The 21144-nt window shown below is 38.8% G+C and overlaps 1 long non-coding RNA gene across 3 annotated transcripts in view; it reads left to right on the top strand.

Annotated features, from left to right (window-relative positions):
• Positions 1 to 14015: 14015 nt before the first annotated feature.
• Positions 14016 to 21144, top strand: part of LOC102162847 (uncharacterized) — a 163207-nt gene continuing 156078 nt past the window's right edge. For all 3 annotated transcript variants that reach the window (XR_014823374.1, XR_014823371.1, XR_014823375.1), the window contains exon 1: positions 14016 to 14172. This is a non-coding gene — a long non-coding RNA (uncharacterized LOC102162847). The remainder of the gene's footprint in view (positions 14173 to 21144) is intronic.

Below are 21144 nucleotides of genomic sequence, written 5' to 3' on the forward strand. Positions count from 1 at the left end.
TTCAGGTATTGGTTCATTTAGTTTTCAAAATCAGGGCATCTTGGCACGTCAGGCTTGTCCAGATTTTAATAGTTTTATTAAGATGTAGTTCACATACCATAAAATGTACCCCTTTAAAATGAATAATGCAGTAGTTTTAGTGCATTCATGGTTATCCAACTCTCATCATAATTTATTTTAGAATGTCTCCATTACCCCACAAAGAAACCCCCTAACAATACACATGAGCAGTCACACCCATCCCACTCATCCTCAAACTCTAGGCAGCCACTAATCTACTTTCAGTCTCCATGGATTTGCCTATTCTGGACATTTCATCTTAATATGACTGTACAATATATGGCCTTTTGTAACTGGCTTCTTAGCATAATATTTCCAAGTTCATCCATTTGGTAGCATTTATTAGTACTTCATTCCTTTTTATCCACTGAGTAGATGTACCTCCTTTTGTTTATATATTGGTTGCTGGACATTTGGGTTGTTTCCTTTTTGGCTATCATGAGTAATGCTGCAGTGAACATTCATGTACAAGTTTTTGCAGGTTGTGTGTTTTCATTTCTCTTGGGGGCCTAGGAGTGGAATTTCTGGGTCATATGCTAACCCTTTGGTTAACATTTTTAGAAACTGCCAAACTGTTTTCCAAAATGGCCACACCATTTTGCACACCCATCAGCAATGTAAAAAGCTTTTGATTTCTGCATATTCTCGCCAACATTTGTCGTTGTCTGTCTTTTTGATTTTCAAATCTGCATCCTTAGTTTGAAGCTTTATTTCAGAAAACAAGCTGGAGGAAAAAAGGGTATGTGGGAAACTTACCTCAGGTTTTTTGGGGTTTTTTGTTTGTTTGTTTTTGTTTTTATTTTGGCCATGCCCACAGCATGAGGAAGTTCCCAAGTCAGGGATCAAACCCTCACCACAGCAATGACCCCTGAGCCACTGCAGCGACAAGGTCAGACCTTTAACTCTCTGCACCATGGGAGAACTTGAAGAAGCTTTTTTTTCCATAAAACTCTCATGGAACATCTGACTCCCAAACAGGTGTAGCACTTGGAAGGAAGAAGCAGTGTCTTGAGAATGAAGAAGTCCCTGGTTTCTTTCTCGGCTCTAGGATTTGCAAGTGGTCCATCTTTGGTAGATTATTGTGTGACCCTTGGTTGCCTCATAGGTAAAGTGAAGATGGTATTTCCATTAGTCATTAAAATGAAATGAGGCATGTATATGAACATGTCTGGAAACTCACATGGAATGAAGGCAACAGGCTTTCTAGAAAGTTCCTTTTGAATGGTTCTCCTGGAAGTCTTGTAGTTTTGTGGCAGTGCCTCTGGGTCCACCAACAGTTGAAAGGGAAATCTTGGATAATTTTTATAAATAGTCCATATGTATGACAAGAACGGGTATACTCTGTTGAGTACAAGGATTTTATATATGTGCACATCAATCATGTTAAGTGTATGTCAAATCCAATTTGTCTTCACCTGTTTTGCTTTTGATCTTCATTGTAGACACTTTCCCACACTACGTATTCATCCATTTTTGTAGTGTCTTTATAGCTGACATTTCAGTCTAGTCCTCTCCTGGGTGTTCTGGTCCATCCCCAAGTCCTCTAGTGCCTGATGGTGCTTTCCCACAGCCCAAGAGCAAAATATCATTGTTGAGAGTGGAAGCTTCGGAAACATACAAACATGAGTTCAAATCTCAGCCCCATCACTTCCCAGCTTATGAACTTAGAGAGCTAACTTAACCTCTCTGAGCCTCAGAGTTCCTGTCTGTGAAATGGGAAGATTAAGAGTCACTTCCACTCTGGATGGTTGAGCAAATTCAATGAGGTAATGTATATATAGCACTTTACACAGAGCCTGGATCAGGAAACTGATAAGGGTTCAGTAAATGCCAATTTCTGTTGATAACAATAAATAACATCAAGGACAGCAGTAGCTGCTCACATCCCAGAGTGCTTAGTATGCTCTGGGCACTAAGCCAAGTGCCTCAGATGTATCAGCTCATTTACTTCCCACAGGAAGCCTATGCTAACAATGTGATCGGCATCACCATTTTAGAGATGAGGCCACCCCAGGGTGCAAAGCCATGAAGCAGTTGGCCCAAGGTCACCAGTAAGCGGTGGATCTTGAACTGCACCTCCAGCCATGGGAGCCTGGCCTCATCTTTTGATTATAAAGTGGGTCATGGAACTGACAAAAAGACACACCACAAAAGGGACTATTTGTCCCACATCCCTTCCTGTGGCCTCCCAGAAGTGCCCTGAAGCACAAGGCTCCGCTCTGGGTGGCTACTGTGGTTCTTCTTTTGTGTCTGAGAAAGAAGAGCATTCGATAGGATCCAGCTGCCAGCTCCCTGTATTTCCAGAGTAGCTCCTGGGGCTGGGACAACAGAGCCCTTATTAGCCTCCTGTTCTAAGCATAGTTGCAAACATCTGAGAAAAAGCTGGGATGGAAAACCAAGCAAACCTTTACAATGTGGACAATGAAAAGGCACTGTTGGGACACATTTATGGATAACATGCAACACTTTCAAAAGCTAACGCTCTTGGACACAGCCCCGGTTTCCCAGTTCAAGTCCTATTTTAGAAACAGACCTACAATACACAAATATATTCCCACCATAAAAAAAATAATAGCAAAGAATACGTATTATGAATATAAAATAAAAAGTTGCTTATTATTCCTCACCTCCACCCTGAACCCACATCTCTTTCCAGTGGTAACCGCCATCAATGGATTGGATGTGTCTCTTTCCAAACGTCTTCCTTTGTGTTTGAATGTATACAGATATACATTCAAATACAAAAGAATATATATGTGTGTGTGTGTATATATACACACATACGTATACATAAATATGTTTAGTTTTGGAAAAATATTCTGTTTCTACACAAATGGTGTCAAATTTGTTTGCAGAATAACTTTGTTTGCTTTATTCAGTTAACAATAGGTTTGAGAAAAGGCTCCAAGTCTGTGCACACACACAGCCACATCATTCTTTATTAACTAGTGAGGTGTTTCCCAGGGTGTGGTGCTGCCATAAATTATTCAACCTTGTCCTTCTTGATGGACATTTGGGTCGTCATGGGTGGCCAACTCTAAGACGGTCCCCAGTGATCTCTATGCCCCTGTGTAATTGCCTCCCTTTGAGTGCGGGCCGGCTTTCATGATTCGCTTCTAAATCAAAAGAATAAAGCAAAGGTGATGAGATGTCACTTCAATGATCAGGTTTAAGGGTCTTTAACGTGCCTCTTGCTAGCCGATTCTTTCTCTGGCAGGCTTTTAGAACTGCCCATGTGGCAAGGAACTAAGGCCAGCCGCTGGCCAACAGGTAATGGAGTCCTGATAACACCATGTGAGTTTGGAAGAGGATCCTTCCCCATTAGAGTCTCAGATGAGCCTCCGGGGCTGGCCAACACCTTGTGAGAGATCCTGAGGCAAAGGGCCCAGGCTAAGCTGTGCCTCCATTCCAGATCTGCAGAAATAGGCTGCTATGTTTGCAGGAATTTGATTTGTAGCCATAGATAACTGGGGGAGTTGTTAATTGCTTTCTCACTTACGCATCACTAGAACAAATATTCTTCTGTTTATGACTAGTAGAGTACTCTAGGATCAAGTTCTAGATCTGAAATTGCTCGATCTAAAGGTATAGATATATAACACACATAAATAACACTAAATTAACCTCCCAAAATAGGAAGTTCCCATAGTGGATAAGCAGTAATGAACCTGACTAGTATCCATGAGATGGCGGGTTCAATCCCTGGCCTCGCCCAATGGGTTAAAGCATCTGGTGTTGCTGTGAGCTGTGGTGTAGGTCCCAGACACAGCTCAGATCCCACGTTGCTGTGGCTGTGGCGTAGGCCAGCGGCTACAGCTCCAATTTGACCCCTAGCCTGGAAACTTCTATATGCCACGGGTACGGCCGTAAAAAGCAAAAATAAACAAACAAACAAATAAATAAATTCATAAATAAATAAAATTTTAATTTTATAAATAAATTTTATATAAATTTAATTTATAAAATTTGTTTTTAAATGTATAAATAAATTTTAGTTTTATAAATAAGTAATAAATAAAAAAATACACTCACGAAAACGTCTACTTCTCTCAGGGCCCTTGCCAAATCATTGATGATTTAAATAATATCAGTGTGAGAAAATCCATACTGCTTTACTTTGATTGCATTTTCGAAATTATCAATCAGGGTGAGTTTTTTTTTTTTTATTTTTCATAAATCCATTGGCCTTTTTTCATCAACTGGAGGTACGGATATGACTACTATATCTGGAGACACACTACAATCATCCACGCCGTTGGTGATGCTGATGTTGATCTCCCAAAGTGTTGCCAAATTTCTCCACTGCATAGTTACTGCCTGACCCTTTGCAAGTAATAAGCAATTTATGGGTGAATTTTCTGAGATCATTCATATTCCCTGCTTCTAATTAAATTATCCCCATGGATTTAGCTGTGGCTTAGAATATAATAATATATTCACAATATTATATAGTTATTTTATAACATTAATATTTATAAAGTAATAATATTATTATCCACCCTCTATTATAGTGGATGCAAAATTATAGTTTTACAACTCCAGTACTCCCTCCACATTAGGCAGTCCACATTCAGCCTTATTTTATAGAAGGAAGATTTCCTCTCCTTCCCCATTTATGTATTGTTATCACAGTTTCTTGTGATAATGTATCACAATTTCTTGTTTTTCCTCAATAATGTATAATTCATTACTGTCCTTTTGGTACCTAAATTTTCCCAGATTTGGAGCCCCTTGGAGTTGGACATTATTTCCTTGTGATATGCTTGTCTTTTTGTAAAATTGTTATTATTGTCACTTCTTTATTTTCTGACACAGCAAAGGATTCCAGGCTTATCTTGTGCAAACCTGCTCTAGCCCCAGAAGCAACCATTTCTTTGAGGAGCCCTAGTTCCTTTGGTGGGCAAAGGTATTTTAGATCAAGATCTGGGCACCAGGTATGGTCATTAAAATGGACCCATTTTAAATGCAGTTTGGTGAGTTTCGATGAATGTATTAACTCTTTTAACTACCACCACAATCAGGATATACAGTTTCCTTTACTTGTCAAAGTCCCCTTATCTTGCCTGCTCTTACACAATTTCCTCTATCCAAAATGTTACTATTTTCTGTCCCACACCCATTCTGCAAAACCCAGGTCAAACTTTCATTTTTCTTAGAATTATGTTCAGTTTACTCAGCCAAGTTTTCTTGTTCCTTCTTTGCTCTCCTAGAACAGAGGGTGAAAGTGCTTGCTCAACACTCAAAGAGCTCTAATTAAGATGGATTTGCTTACCAGCTGTGTGTCCTTGGGAAGGTTACTCAACCTCTCTCTGACCATTGTTTCCCCATCTATAAAATGAGTCACCCCCGAACCATTCCCATATCCATCACATGCGACCTGTCACCATAAGCCCTGGAGGAGCTCTCAGATCTTTGCCTTTCTTTATATCTTCACAACCACCCCTCTTGCATCTCTCTCCTGGAGATCTAATCTCTCAGCTTCCACCCTTGGACCCATTATAATGTGTTTTCTACAAAGCACCCCAAGTCATCTAAGAAATGCTAATCAGCTCCATGACCAGCAGGTGCTACCCACTCCAGTGGCTTCTCAGCAGCCTTTCTCCTTATATAGCCTGTGAGGACCTTCTGTATCTGACTTCTCCTTGCTCGTATCACACTTCATTCTCCTGACTTGCTTTCAATGAGTTCTTCCAATTCTGCACACACCAGCCTCCTCCCTTTGGCTAGAATACTTTCCCTATCTCTCCTGCTTAATTTATCTTCATCTTCATGTGGCTCTATCCTCAAGAAGCCTCTCCTGACTTCTTTGAAATCCCCTCACTGTGCACTCCTCCAGCTCTGTGTCACTTTTAGGGGTACTTACTATACATAGTTATACCATCTCATTTATATTTGGTGATATTTTTCATGAATGTCAGCCTCCCTGAATCTGATCTCATAACAACTGTACCTTTCCTAGGATTGACACTCAATCGGTATTAGTTGAAGAAATGAACATGCCATGGGATTGGTGTCAGGGTGAAAAAATGAGATAATACTGTGTGAGGGAGGGTTTTTTTTTTTTTTACCACATCCACAGCATGCAGAAATTCCTGGGACAGGGATTAAACCCACAACACAGCAGTGACCTGAGCTGCTGCAGTGACAATGCCAGATCCTTTATCTGCTGTACCACAAGGGAACTCCATGGGAGGGGTTTTTATGCATAGTTTTATCACTCTCCTTGCCCTACTTACCATTTTCTATCATGAGTTCTTATTTAGATGTCTGTCTTCTTTACCTTCCAAAAACACCTTGAAGGTGAAGGCAAGTCCTCTTTTGTGTCTAGTTTCTAGGACAGTGTCTGTGCTTAGTAAGGGCTTTATAAGTGTGTGATGAGTCAGTAAAAGGTTAAATGGATGGATGAATTAAGTTATCTCACCTTCAAATGCATCTATTTCCCGAAAAGGAGAAAATATGGGTGTTTATCTCATGGACCAGTTGTGAGGGTTTAGCTGGCTTGATATTTGCAAAGTGCTTAGAATAGTATCTGGCAAATCATTTAAGTTCTCTGACTATTAAATTAATACATACAAAATATGTACTATGCTAGAAAAATATAAGGAATTTGAGTTGTCAGGTCCATCACTGAAAATCTGCAATAAGGTAGGGGGGAGTTTGTTGAGGGGTCATTTCTTTCTGCACACACAAGACATCATCTGTCTCTGTTTTAGAAAACTCTAAACATCGACCTCTTTTTTAAGTTCACATCACACATTCCTAATCACCCTTTACCCATTTTAAAAACCAATTATTAGCTGTGGGATAAAATGAATTTCTCTTTAAATTGCTTGCTACTGTTCTTTCAAGCTTGTTCATCTAACCAAAACCAAATTGGATTGTGCAATATTCAAAGCAAAGGAGGTCAGCGTATGATCAGCTTGGACCTTTTTTTCCTAATTATTCAGGACTATTAGTTCTAACCACATATGTGGATTTTTTAACTCCTCCCAAAAGAACTCCACAGCCCTAATACATCCTCTTCATAAAACCTCAACTTAAACGAAAACAAAACCCTGCTGATTTCTTGACTTCCAATAAAAATCTGATATATGCCACCTTTTCCCAACAGATCCAGTGATCAGCTTAGTCATACTGGTAATTTTCCACTTGACATCCAGAGAGGCTCAGTCACTTGTATACAAGAGACTTGCCTATGAAGGCACAGTGCTCATGAATGATTCTGGAACAAGACAATAAAGCCTTCTCCGTAACCATCCGCTTGAATGAGAAACAAAGGTGGCAACTGTCCCTTCCATATTCAGTTCTTAGTTATGAAGTTCTTGACAGTTTCCATTTAAACATTGTTGGTGTGAACTCCTTTAGGAGATTGAATCATGTTTTCTATTCCTTACATCCCAGAACATAATCCTTTTTCTTCAGAAGTAAATAGGGCAGTATCTTGGGCGTTTTCTGAACATCTTGTCAAAGCACAAAACCTTTTCTTTCAGGCCAGCATTCATCAGCTGTGCCTGTCTTTTACTCTGACTGAAAAAGAAAATGGTCCAGTCTTCCAACTGGCTATTCTCTGGTTGCCTTAATTCATGAGAAGCCAAGAAGGGAAAAATTGGTAGGTTCAACAGTGTTGGACAAGGATAAACAGAATCATATCACATTAACTGTAATTTACAGCATTTCAACACATCCCTGCTTCTGCCAAAGCCAGCAAGATCAGCCCCCACTGGAAAAAGGAGAATGGGGTGGGGTGGGAGGTGGAATAGGAAATTCAAATTTCTATTTTCTAAGCTGGAGTTTGAGAATTAGAGACCCATCAGCACTTTCTTGAATGTTTTGCTCATTCATGCTATAAAAATAAATATCACAAAATATTTTCTGGACCCAGCCTCATGTGTTACTAAAACCAAAGCCAATGTGCTTCCAAACACACTCATGAGGCTAGTTTCACAAGGACGGACATTGTCAGGCTGGCAGGCGGCCACTGGAGGAGTTATTGAAATTCAATTCAGAATGATGTACTCTGCATGAAAATGCCCATTTACAAGCATCCAAAAGGATGAAGAATTTCATAGGAAGATGACAGCAATGACAACTTCTATGACCGACCAGGGTTGCCTGGAGATGATTACCCTGAAACACACACGCACTCCCGGAGCTTTGCTGGAAAGTCTTCTGAAGGCTGCGACTGTTTGTGTTCAGATGGAATCTCTGTATATGAAGCTATTTATTACAGGCTGAGTAAACAATATATGCATTGGGGGGCGGGGGATTTGTAGCTAAAATATCCATTGCGGGGTAGACATCAGGGATGCCAACCCCCAGGCTCAGGCTGGAGCCCAGTGCGGAGAGGACCCCCTTTTCTAACATGAGTGCTCCCCAACAGGCTGAGAAAAAGAACATCTGGAAGTTATGTTCTCCCTGGAGAACCCCAGGAAACACTGATATCGTTTTTTCCAGCACATGACCTAGGAACAATTTTTCTAGCTAAAACTATGGCGATGTAAGAACATGTGATTTAACAACTCAACCCTAAATGTTGTACTCTTCTTTTTTAAACTTTCAAACAAGATTAAAACCATTTCTACAAGGGCAGGGATTTGCTCTTATTCACGGCTGCCTTCTTAGGACCTGAATAAGCATCCTCAGAAAGGGCAGGTAGTCAAAATGCATGTGCCTGGTCACTTCAGAGTTTTTCTAGCAAATTCCTTTGTTACTATTGAGTCTGTTAGTGAGATAGGAAGCGCTACAGATTTTAAAAGGGAATTCTGGGAGAGGGGAATATGCATTACAGAAGTTTAAAAAAAAACTATTCGGTAAAATCATTTCATCCTCTGTGTTGGATGAACACGATTATAGCATTTTAGAGGTGGTTATTTCTTAGGTCCACCTCTACTGAACACCAGCAGTTGGTAGAAGCAAAGTCTGAGAATCATCAGTATAACCTATCCTGACATTGCTGAGAACAGATGTTTAGAATGCAAGTCAAGGTAGGGTCGTGATTCTCAGCTTGACTAAAAAATGTCAACGAATGACCGCAGAATAAAGGTACTGCATGAAGTGATTCCATATGGTTGTACAATGCCCTGTGTCTGTGCACCTAGTCGCTTGAAACTATGGAGTTTCTTCATTCTCAAAGAAAACCGACTCCAATTACTGGTGACAACTCCAACCTGAATTAGCGACATTAGAATCCACAGAATATTTTGAGAAGCTTAACATGTCATGATGTGTAAACCAACCTTTTAATTAAAATGAGAACAACCTAGTGCTGCCTAGAAGGGATGAACTTAAATAGTTCATATAAATGGATACAAAACAACTGTTATCCTCTCTGTATGCATCTGGACATCATCCAACCATGAGATATTTACTGAGCATTTGCTATGTACCAGGCACTGGTTTACCTGCTGGGATTCGGCAATAAACCAGACCAAGTAGATGGTGACTTCATGGAATGCATATTTTAGTGAAGAAGAGAAATGAACACAAGTGAATGAATGAATTTATGAGTAATTTGATGTATTGACAAGTGTTATGAAGACATTTTATTCAGGAAAAGAGGAGAACAATTGATAAAACAGTGGAGGTAGGATGGCATATTAAATATGGTAGTCACAACCACCTCTCTGAGGAGATGACATATGGATCAAGATGAATGAAAGAGTAGGTTGTGTAAAGACTGGAAGAAGAGCTGTCTAGACAGAAGGATCAGTATGTTCCAGGGCCCTGAGTCAAGAATGAACTAGAGTTTTCCAAGCATAGTGAGAAGGCCATTGTGGCTGGGCAAGGAGGAGAGTGATAGGAAATGAGATTCAAGAGGGGTATAGGGCCAAATCACCAAGGGCCTCATAGACCATAGTAAAAATTTTACAATATATTCTAAATGTGAGGAAAGGCCTTTGAATTTTGTTTTTTAATAAGGAAGTGATTTGATCTGATTTTACTTTTATTTTTTTATTTTTTTATTTTTTTTAGGGCCACACATGTGGTATTTGTAAGTTCCCAGGCTAGGGGTCAAATTGGAGCTGCAGCTGCCGGCCTATGCCACAGCCACACAATGTAGGATCCAAGTCGCTTCTGTGACCTACACCACAGCTCAAGGCAACACCAGATCCTTAACCCACTAAGCAAGGCCAGGGATCAAACCTGCATCCTCATGGTTACTAGTAGGGTTTGTTACTGCTGAGCCACAATGGGAACACCTGATTTTCTTTTTTTAAAATGGCTCTAATTGTTTTTAGAGAAATAAAATCTGTGTGCTCTGTTGTAAGAAATGGCAGGGTCAAGAGATGGAGAAGGAGGAGGAGAAAAAAAAAAAAAGAAAACCAGACAGATTCATTAGGAAGTTTCAATAGTAGTACCCTGGAAAGAAATAGCAGGGTCTTAGACCAGAGAAGTAATAGGATGTGAGAAACAGTTAGATTAGGAAATATTTTAAAATAGAGGAAACAGAACCTCCAGGCAGAAAAGATGAGGAAAAAAAATTGGGGAGTTCCTATTGTGGCTCAGCAGAAACGAATCTGACTAGTATCCATGAGGATACAGGCTCAATCCCTGGCCTTGCTCAGTGGGTTAAGGATATGGCATTGCCGTGAGCTGTGGTATATAGGTCACAGACATGGCTTGGATCTGGCATTGCTGTGGCTGTGGTCTAGGACAACGGCTACAGCACTGATTCAACCACTAGCCTGGGAACCTCCATTTGATGTGGATGCAACCCTAAAACACCAAAAAAAAAAAAAAAAGGAGAAAGAGACATTATGGACAGCTTCTAATATTTTAGCATAAGCACTAGAGTGCATTTACTGAGATGAAGGGACAGGAAAAGGAGCAGAGATGAAGAGGAAATCAGAAATTCCTTTGGAGGCATGTTAATTTGAAATATTCTTTACACATAGAGATGCTGAGTAGTCTAATGGAAGTGAGAAAAATATTCATAATTTGTTGCCGAGTGGTTAAATGTCAAAATTCCAGGAGTAAACAGTAAATGTGGTTCTCTTAACCTCTCAAACTTTAGAAAGTACTTCATTTTTTTTCTCTCAAAAAGTAATTTCTAATTTGACTAATTGAACTTATCTAGAATTCAGTACTCCATAATTACTAAAATACAGATTTTTAAAAAGTATATGTGGAACATCTACCAAAATAGACTCTATGCTGGAGCAAAAATGCAAATCTCAACAATTTTAAAGGAATATGTTTTTCAACTCAGTAGAACCGAAGTAAAAATCAATAATAGAAAAATAATTAGAAAATCTCTAAATACTTGGAAATTAAGCAACCCAATTACATCTACATGACATATGAGTGGAAGAATTAATTAAATGGAAAATAGAAAATATTTTGAAGTAGACAAAAATGAGATATGAAATACCAAAATGTATAGGATGCAACATAAGCATTGTTTAGAGGCAAATTTGTAGCTTTAAATACAGAGAGTAGAAAAAAAGTTCAAACTTCCACTCAATAAACTATAAATAGATTACCAAATTTAACTCAAAGAAAGTAAAAGAAAGGAAATGATACAGGTTAGCACAGAAAGCAAAGAAATAGCAGATACAAAATGGGGAAAAGTAAGAAAGCCAAAAGTTGATTATTTGATAGATGAGTAAACTGACAAACCCTTAGCAAAAACTGATCAAGGAAAAAAAAAAGAGAGAAAACACAAATTACCAATATCATGATTTTAACAGGCCATATCACCCCAGATTATACAAATATTAAAAGAATCATAATGGGTAATGTTGAATATCTTTTTGCAATAAATTAAAAAACTTAGATGAAATGGGTAAATCTTTTGTAAACAACTTACAACTTAGTAAAACTAACACAAGAAGTAATAAATCTGTTTTTAAAAATGAAATATTTAACTAAAAACCTTCCCCCTAAGAAAACTCCAGTCTCAAATGGTTTCATAGGCGAATTCTTCAAAACATTAAAAATAAATAACTACAATTGTATGTAAACCCTCAGAGCGTAAAGATAGGGAATATTTTAAAACTCATTTTATGAGGTTATAACAACCCCAACACCAAAACATGACAAAGCTATTATAAAAAGGATGAAGACAGGCTGATTTCTCTCATAAACAAACAAAAAAATTATTATTTCTTAAAATTCACTATGCTGTACACAGAAATTGACACAGCTTTGTAAATCAACTATACTCTATTTTTTTAAAAATTCTCTTAAAATACTTCTTGACCTCTATTTTTTTCAGTTAGACTAACTTGTAAGTAAATTTGATGACTCTGAGAAATATATATGTTTTTAAAACTGAAGTCTTGCCTATAAAAAAGTAGGTGTCTTCAGTTTCCATTTTACCACCAAAGAATATATTTGTGGCCTTGGAACAAAGTTTATCATAATTCTTCTTTCTGGAGCAAACCCATATTTTGGTCCATTTAAAGAAAATAATTAAAAATAAAACATCTGCTCAGCTCACCAAACCTCATTTGCATGACAAATATCTGCTAACATAAATGGTAACATGAGATCATTCCCGTGTATTCTTATGGTGAGTTGCAGGTGAGAGCAAGCATATACATGCTGAAGCATACTCATACATAACAGACTTTGGTAACCACTTGGCAACAAATCATAGGAAGAGCTGTGATATTTTTAGACAACAAATGGCACTACATCATCTCAAGTTATTTTTATATAATAAACTGTTACATAAATTAAAAGGTTGTAGTTTATTATTTTCTTGCTTGTAAAAGCTTTGGAATATTTTTGTGTGCCATCTGATTAATCTCAGTGCCCCTGAAATATGTTCATCTTGATTTGGCCATTTTGGAACAAACACAGACCAGTCAGGCTCATCTATCAGCAATGTACCTAAATCATCAAATTGGGCTGATTTATTGTATTGAATGGACTGGATGCTTCATAGGTAGTTACAAACCAATCAGCTGTAATGGTTCTCAAAGTGGGGCACCCAGACCAGAAACATGAGCATCACCTGTGAACTTGTTAGAAATGCAAGTTCTCTTATTTGCTCAACGTCATCAAATCAGAAACCAAATCAGAAACAATGTCCTGGGCTTTACCAAGCTCTCCACATGGCTTTGCTTTCCCCTCCAGTCTGAGGACCACTGAGGATCCAAGGATTATCAATTTCTTTCATTCATTCATTCATTTTTTGCTCTTCTTGCAATACATATACCACATAGTGCTCATTTATACAATATATTCATCTAAGACAGTTTTCAAGGAAATGTAGGAAAAAATTATGAGTGAATAAAAGGCTACAGTAATTTGAAATCTAAATATTGCAGATTGATATTTGTCACTCTGTTTTGGCTATGGCATGAATGAAATTGTTTATAGACTAGTCATAAACTCTAGACACATTGGCTTTAACTCCACTTCTTTCTCACTCAAGAACACACATCAGAAACCGAAGCTGGTGGGAGTGATCATGCTGTCCAGCATCATGATTTGCATACAGGAAGAATGAGCGATCTTTAAAAGACTGAGCTCTGGGGTCTGAGAATAGTTGTGAGGATTAAATGAAAGAAAATATATACAGAACATTCTTAGCATAGGGTGGCACATAGTAAGTCCTAAATGAATATTACCAATTGTTACTGTTAGCGTTGATACTATTGGATCAAACAAAAGTAAACCTTTGATAAACTTCATTTTATGATCCATGTATCAGACTGAGCCCTTTTGATAACAAGTTACAGAAACTCAGAGCTAGATTAGGCAAAAAGAGAGAAATTATTGGTCTGTGAACCAAAATACAGAAAAGGTAGCATGGGTTGGCCTTGAGAATGATATCCATCAGGGGCTCAAACACACCAAGGGCCCTCTCTGTCTCTCTCCTGTCTGCATCACCTGCATTCTCTTAAACAACAAGCCGAGCTTCTTTCATTGATCAGGGCACACAGGCATCAAGTGTTTCTAATTTTACAGCCTCACCTCTTTGTAACCACAGAGATGATTGGATTAAAACGCTCTGGAGATAGTGATGGCGCAGTCTGGGTCATTGCTCTTCAAGGGAACAATTTCTCTGGCTAGAGAAGAACCCCTTCCCCCTCCACCCACCACACTTGGCAGCAGCACCAATCCACCATGACTTTTGCTGAGGATTTACATCCTTTTAAGGTAAGCCTTGTGCAGCCTTTTGAGCCATCTGGCTTGAGAGAAGTAACCAACCATTTTATTCCTCCTTCCTGTTGTTGCTGTCACCCTGACCATTTCACAATCTGGTTCTTGATGAGTGTCCCATCTTTCATGGCTTTTGTTGAGTTTGACCCCAGGCTGAGAACAGGACGTGTGTTTATTTTACCTGACAAAGTACCCATGGCTGAAAGGTTTGGAGCGCTCCGGTACTGTACTTTCTCCCCCTCCAGATGGGGCTGTAATTATAATTTAACTGTCTGGGTCCAACTTAAGGTGAGGAAAAGATATATTAAGTTTGCACACATGTTATTCTCCTACTCCCTCCCACACCCCTTCGGCTCTCCACATTTCATATGCGACCACCTTCGGCGGGGGGAGGGGGGGCGGGGAGGTGTGCGTGTATGTGTGTGTACACACAGTCGCGTTACAATTCTCATTTTGCAAAGTTTATGCAAAAACCAAACACCTGGGTTCAGAGTTTCCTAAAGGAGTCATCTGAAGTAGGTGCTTTATGCCAAAATGTCACAAAGATTTATGTGCTTTCATTTGTGCATTAAATTGAGGACAGGTGGGAGAATGCTCAAGCCTGAGAAAAACTGATAGCTCATTTCTCCCTTAGAAGAGAGATGGCTGTTATGACTACTGCTGGTTCAGATACAATAGATACAGACTTTGCTAAAAAAAAAAAAAAAAAAAAAAAAAAAAGGAGGGGGCGAGGGCTCGTGTTTGAAAAGCAATATTTCAGCAGTCAAATAATTACCCCTGCGATCATGTTTCTCACAAATGGGAACACTGGACTGAGATCCCAAGGTGAGTCCTGCCCCCAATTCAAACAGAACAGGCAATACCCTATCCGAACAGCCCAGAAAATGGCCCAACCTCCATTCAAGCTCACAGAGAAAAGGTCTCTGGAATTGAGGCAAATGGCATTCTCGACACATTCCTTTTTAATGGCTTGCAACAGAGTCAGTTACACATATGTAACCACTCATTTTTTAATTTGATTCTTGTTTCAAACACCTTTTCAGGACCCAATACATCTAAAAAATGTCATCACTTGATAGGTCGCTACTCTATGCCTGGCCTTGAAGCCAGCAATTCCATGTGCTGAGTATTCACCTGGATTTGAAATAAGAGTGTGAACTTGCATTTCAGAAAGGGAATATGATGTGGCACACATAGGCAAGCCAGATTTTTCACAAAGAGAAATGAGAGCTGCACTTGGAAAACTTGTGGGGGGGACACTGCTTGTCCCTGGGGTGACCTGGAGGCATATTGGATAAATCAAAATTATTTGGTACCATCAATCCCTTTGAGGTTCAAGTTGAGCTTCTGAATCAAATACTTATCAAACCAATGACTGATTTCTGAAGCAAGAATTTTCTATTTGGAAACCAGAGCTGTGTTCACACTGCGGGGCAAAGGACGTACAATTAGTCCATGTTTTTGTATGACTTCACTCAGTTACACAGATACAAATGAAATTTGAAACCTCCTAATTTCTGATTTTTTTTTCTTGTATGGGCAATTACTACCATTCAAGTAATCTGTCATTTTAGACTATTAAATATAATGAGCAGATAGTAAGAAATGCTCAACAAGCAATGGGGAAAGTGTTCAGATAAGATACCCTATAACTCCCAGACATTTTTGTCTCACTGTATTTAGCAGTTCAGATTCTGATATGTTATGTGTTTGTGGAGTGATTAACTATGACTGTTGAAGGGAAGTAGATAGAGGAAAACATTCTATAAACTGGAGAGAGATGGTGTTAATAGTTCAATTAGATAAATGCTTGTCTTTTAAAGCTGAATTCCAGAAGGAATTGCAACATAGAAACTGACACACTTTTTTTTTTTCTATGCCAGAAAAACACACTCTCTTGCACCTAGATTGAGGAGTGGTATATGACAGCCTGAAAATATTGGAATGATGCTCTAATTTCTAAAATATGGCCTTTTTTTCTTATATTACTTTTTAGCAAACAATTTTGTGGTTTATTTTGAATTTTTATTGAAATAGAGTTGATTTACAATGATCTGTTAGTTTCACATGTACTGCAAAGTGACTCAGTCATATATATGTATATGTATATGGAATATGTGTGTGTGTATGTGTATATATATATATATATATATATATATATATATGTTCTCTTTTTACATTCTCTCCCATTATAGGTTATTACAAAATGTTGAGTATAGTTCCTTTTGCTATGTAGTAGGTCCTTGTTGGTTATTGATTTTATATATAGTAATGTATATATTTTATTTATTTATTTTTGTCTTTTTAGGGCCACACCCTCAGCATGTGGAGGTTCCCAGGCTAGGGGTCGAATCGGAGCTGTAGCCTCTGGCCTACACCTCAGCCACAGCAACGTGGGATCTGAGCCGCATCTGGGACCTACACCACAGCTCACGGCAATGCCAGATCCCAACCGACTAAGAGATGCCAAGGATCGAACCCACATCCTCATGGATGCTAGTCAGGTTCATTAACCACTGAGCCACAATGGGAACTCCTATAGTGATATGTATATTTTAATTTACTCCTAAATTATCCCTCCTTTCCCCTTTGGTAACTTTGTTTTCAAAGTCTGTGAGACTGCTTCTGTTTTGTGAATAAATTCATTTTTATGATTTTTTAAAATTCCACATATAATTGATATTACATTATATTTGTATGCTTACTTCACTTAATATGATAATTTCTAGGTCCCTCCATATTGCTCCAAATGGCATCATCTTCATGGCTGAGTAATAGTCCATTGTATATATTTTTATCCCATTGAGTAATATTCCATTGTATGTATCTTTGTCTATTCATCTGTCAATGGATAGTTGGATGCCTCCCAGGTCTTGGATGTTGTAAAAAGTACTACAGTGAACATTGGGGAATCTATATTTTTTCAAATTATGTTTTTCTCCTGATATATACTCAGGAGATGGATTGCAGTATCATATGGTAGCTCTATTTTTAGTTTTTTAAGAAACCTCCATATGGTTCCCCATAGCGGCCACACCAAATTACATTACTGTGAACAGTGTAGGAGGCTTCCTTTTTCTCTACACCCTCTCCAGCATTTATTATCTGTGGACTTTTTGATGTTGGCCATTCTGACTGGTGTGATCTGATACTTCATTGTAGTTTTGATTTGTAGTTCTCTAATAATTAGCAATGTTGAGCATCTTTTCATGTGCCTTTTGTCCATCTATATGTCTTCTTTAGAGAAAGGTCTTTTTTAGATCTTTTATCCATTTTTTTACTGGATTTCTTTTTTCATATTAAGCTTTATGAGCTGTTTGTATATCTTAGAGATTAATCCTTTGTCAGTTGCATCATTTGCAAGTATTATTTACTATTCTCTAGGTTGTCTTTTTGTTTTCTTTATGTTTTCCTTTGCTGTACAAAAGCTTTTAGGTTTAATTAGGTCCCATTTGTTTATTTTTATTTTTATTTCCGTTAATCTAGGAGATGGATTTATGTCAAAAAGTGTTCTGCCTGTGATTTCTTCTAGGAGTTTTATAGTATCCAGTTTTACATTTAAATCTTCAATAAATTTTGAGTTTATTTTTTTGTATGATATTAGAGAATTTTCTGCTTCATTCTTTTACATGTAGCCGTCCAGTTTTCCCAGCACCACTTATTGAAGAGGCTGTCTTTTCTCCATTGTACATTCTTGCCTCCTTTGTTTTAAATTAATTGACCATATGTGCTTGGGTTTATTTCTGGAATTTCTTTCCTGTTCCATTGATCTGTTTGTGCCAGTACCATACTGCTTTGATGACCATAGCTTTGTAGTATAGTCTGAAGTCAGGGAGTCTAATTCTTCCATCTCCATTTTTCTTTCTCAAGATTGCTTTAGTTATTTGGGGTACTTTGTGTTTCCATGAAAAATTTAAAATTCACTGCTTGGTAAAAATCTTTCAAGGTTATTTTATAATTAAAACAAACAAACAAACAAATTTGATTCTCTATGGTTGAAAAAACATGCCTTAAGATAGAACCCTATCTTAAATTTGCAGTTTTTCATATGGGATCTTAACTATTTTTTGATATATACAACCCATGCATACAAATAAGTTTCTTACAATGTCAGTGAAGCCACAGAGTGTCTGATGCCCATTCCCAGGTTCTGTACAGGATTATGAGTCAGGTTACCACCCCCAGCTCTGTGCTTGGTACTTTCATCTACTGTCTCTCATTTGACCCAAATAACAGTCCTCAGGGGGGTCCTATCCTTCTGTCCAGGTCATGCTCACCTCAAGGCAAGGTCTCTGGCCAGGCCGGACAACCTAGACCTGTCTTCTGCCAACTTGTCCAAAAGGTGTTACTTTCTTTACTTCCTCCACCCTAATTCTGGATCTCTAGAAACACCTTCCCAGGTGGATCATAGTTAAGGTTACACTATGTCTTGCTTGGGCAGAGTGTGAAGTATGTTTTTCCAGGAGAAGTGGTCAGAATTGTTTGGGTTCCCAGTCTCTGTGTCTCCAAAGCCTTGTGGGTGGAGAGTGCTAGCACTTAACCTCCATGCATCACAAGGTCTCCATGAGAACATTCATTGTGGCTCCTTTGGTGTGAATTTCTCCTTGTCACGACAGTACCAGACACATGCTGTCCCAAATCTCTGGTGCAAATGACTACCCTATTTCCCAATCATTGGCAATGAACCCCACCATGACTTAAAATAATAAAAACAAAAGCTTATAGTCAGCACTGGCTTTGCACCAGGTACCTCACACATGGTGATTTATTTAATCTGCACAACAATCCTATTAGGTGGATGCTATGGTTCTACACTTTACATCATTGAGGAACCTTGGACACAGAGAGGTTTTTTCCAGATGGCTTGTGATCACTGCAAATAAAGGTTGGAACTAGGACTCAAATTGTAGCTCTGAGTCCAAGCAAGCTCTTACCACTTGATTCCATTTAGCAATGAGAAAAGAAATGTTCGCTCTTATAAGTGAACAAATATATGTATATTGGGGTCTTGACTAACATTTTAATTTCTTATGGAAATAAATATGCAATCAAGATGATTGGGAACACCCCATTCATCAGGGATGGGATGTGGAGTATGAGTAGGCAGCTGTAAGTGGTAGAGATGAGAAGAGAGGGAGGCTTCTGTGGACTCAGCCCTGAAAGAAAGCTGTAGAAGATCACCTTCTCCTCTTGATCCACCACCAACATGGCAGGGTGTTGTGGGGTCACAGAAGGAGGAGGGTCCAGGTAGGACTGAAGGGGTGGTTCCAGAGGGTAAGGAATGAGGAGATAAAAAGGAAATGCCACGTGATTCTACTCAGCTGCAGTCGGAGTGTGCGGAATGGCTCACAACCAATGGCTACATCCACTGGGGGATGTAAGTTGGAGACTATCCCTTTGTATATACCCATAACCTATTGTTATTCTACCTATATGCCTGCATCTGACTGTGTACAGTAAAGCTTATATCAGGGGAGCTTAGTTCTGAAGTCAGCCAGGCAAAACTTGCCAAGAGTTAACCTTTCCCTGTACATCCCTGAAGCTGTCTGGGATATACACATAGATGTACTTCTCTCAGGGAGGGAAATGTGGCCAGTCTGTCCACCAGTAAGGAAAGAAATGTCTGTTCCTTCAGTGGAGCACCCCAGCAAGTAGTTGTTTTGAACTTAAGGGCCATGGTGTTCAAAACAATATAGATTTTTAATAGCAGAATTGCCCTATTTTTAAATAGGCAGATGCTTGTGCTAGAAGATACACTAGGGAATTAGGACAGAAAAAGGAAACACCAGATTCCTATTTCCTAACTTATGCCCATCCAAGGCATAACTTAATTGAAAGGAAATGGTACCAGGAATTGATCTGGTTCCATTTGATTAATCTGATCATGTACAGGAGGGATCCCACTGATATTCTCATAGGCAAGGCTGGTGCTTAGTCGTTACACACTGGTGTTCTGGACTTGCCAGTGAAAGTTCTAACTGGTCAAGTGCCCTCCTGTATCAATTTAGAGTTTTGACTGTTAATCTCTCATATGGCCCTGTGCATGCACACATGCCTACCCACATTTATATCTCTGTCACTGCAGCATCGGTACTATGTCTGGACTCCTTAGCTTTAAGAGTGTGTTTGTTTATCCTCCAAAGACTAGTTCAAATGCTACCTCCTCCGAGCATCCTTCCTTACTTCTCTACAACTAAGCATGATCTCGTCTTCCTTTTACTACTTTTGCCATTTCTCCCACTCTGCCTCTTATATAATGATTGGTGATCTGATGTCACATTTAGAAGGTGAGCTTATGGATCCTTATTGATGCCCTTTTCAAGAAAATTAGAGGATTGCCTTTTACAGTGTTCAGTAACTCTTTCATAGAAAATAAAATAATAAGTGAATGAGTGATTTCTTTTATGTATATGAACCTGAGAGCCATGAGAAAAAACAATGAATAAGTGTGAAAATACTAGTTATATTAGCATGAAATGCATTAGCTTTTGAGGGTTGAATGTCACCAAACCATTCTTGGCTGTGTCCCCCACTCTCTCCTTTTGATCCCCTAATTCCAACTGCCACTTTCACAAAGGTAAAATAGAAAACACTCAATGACAAAGGAATTATGAAACTTGGAAATTGGGAATCTATCCTGGTAGATATGGGAGGTGTTGACTCAAGATACCATCTACCTGGGAGTTTTTCTCTTAATAGAAGAGGTTGTACGATAGGCCTCTCTCTGTCGTTCTGTCTACTTACTCATCATCTATTTTTCTCCCTGATTTACAAATGACCCTAATATCCTACCAGGAAGTAATTCTTCCCACAGCCCCGTTGTATTGCCTTGAAGTTTGTAAAATTCCAACATCACCTTCTTCTTTGGAAGTCAAAGTGTTAGAGCCAGACCCACTGTTAACAGATTCAGCATAGGCAGGGCAGGGCTCTCTCCTGGGACTTCGAACCTTGGTCTCAGAGTTCAAGGGC

This window comes from Sus scrofa, chromosome 13 (assembly GCF_054392235.1).
Source record: "Sus scrofa isolate SSC_HxYL_T2T_F1_AM1 chromosome 13, Sscrofa_HxYL_maternal_Yorkshire_Landrace_v2.0, whole genome shotgun sequence".
NCBI classification, from domain to species: domain Eukaryota; kingdom Metazoa; phylum Chordata; class Mammalia; order Artiodactyla; family Suidae; genus Sus; species Sus scrofa.